Below are 1,413 nucleotides of genomic sequence, written 5' to 3'. Positions count from 1 at the left end.
TCTCCCTAGTAGCATAGTGGGTTACAAGTTGGGCTATTAACTGCAAGGCTAGCGGTTCAAATCTACCAGTTGTTCTGTGGGAGAAAGATGAGACTTTCTGCTTTCCATTAATTTTTTTTTTTTTTTTAATCTCCTCTAGTCGATTTCTGATTATCAAGCCATTGATGCCATGTCAAATGGGTATTATCTGCAAGTTTGGATGTTCTTGTGCATCTCTTCTCACTTCATATCAGCTGGACGCTTCACTCTCAGCTATAGCCCTCTGTGCCTATATTCTTGTCCATAGGTTCACGTGTCCCCAGGTCTCACCACACTTTGGACCAACCAGCCCTTCCTGTTTTCTCTCTCATCTCCAGAGTCTATGGAACGTGGTTGAACTCAGCGCATTTCTTCATTGCTGCCTTTCCCTCTCTCCCATTCACCAGTCGACCAACGTGGGCACCAGCAAGCTTACATACCTGCTCATGTGTTCCCTTTGAGTTTCAGTCTTAGAGGGGGGTTTGTCCTGAAGGAACCTGATTGCTTGCCTTGATGGCTTCCCAGCGAGTAACTTGCTTCTTCTTGTAGTAGCCAATCATGCTGCCATTTTTGTTTTGGGTTTTCCCTGATGATCTTTCTTTGAAGATGTATCTTTTGTCGCTCTAGCTGTTCCAGGCTGGTCTGCTTGTCCTTGCTAGTGAGAATGTCCCACCTCAGAAGGTTCTGGATATGGCTCAGGATTCCACCTAAGGTCCTATAGACTGCAAAGGCTCCGTAGGAGGCCTATTTCACTGGGCAAGTTCTAGAACCCATTGTAGGTATTCCAATCAGTTACAGGCTGAAGCTGGACTTAAAAGCTTTCTGTAATCATGTTTCCTGACATTTCTTTCTATCCAACTCAAATGTCCATTTTACAATAGTAGGCAAGGGAACCAATATACATAAGACAGTCAAGCATCTTAGTATCATTTCCCCCCTTCAAATTATGTGTTGATCCCTGTATCACAAAGCTCTGTTGTTCCAAGTTTCAGCATATATCACTACTTACCTGTCCCATTTAGCCCATGTAAACCTGTCTCAGTGTTCTCCTATCTACCTTGTTATTCCACCATTCCCCCTTCTTGTGTACTGCCCTCCACAACAACTGAACTATGATGTGTCTGCCCCCTACCCTGTGCTCTACTGTCGCCTCCCTCCACCTCCCCCAAACCACCCCTCCCTAACTCCACCGGTAACCAATAAAGAAAATTTTTTTTTTCATTTTAGTATGGGTATCTTTTCTTAAGCTTTTACAATAATGGTCTTAAATGCAATATTTGTTCTTTGGTGACTGATTAATTTCATTCAGCATAATGTCCTCAAGGTTCATCCATATTATGTGGTGGCTTGCAGCTTCCTTGTTATTCTCAAGGTAGTGTAATATTCCATTGTGTG

Source organism: Chrysochloris asiatica, unplaced genomic scaffold (assembly GCF_000296735.1).
Source record: "Chrysochloris asiatica unplaced genomic scaffold, ChrAsi1.0 scaffold00354, whole genome shotgun sequence".
Taxonomy (NCBI): domain Eukaryota; kingdom Metazoa; phylum Chordata; class Mammalia; order Afrosoricida; family Chrysochloridae; genus Chrysochloris; species Chrysochloris asiatica.
The sequence above is the reverse complement of the archived record's forward strand: the minus strand, read 5'-3'. Positions refer to the sequence as shown.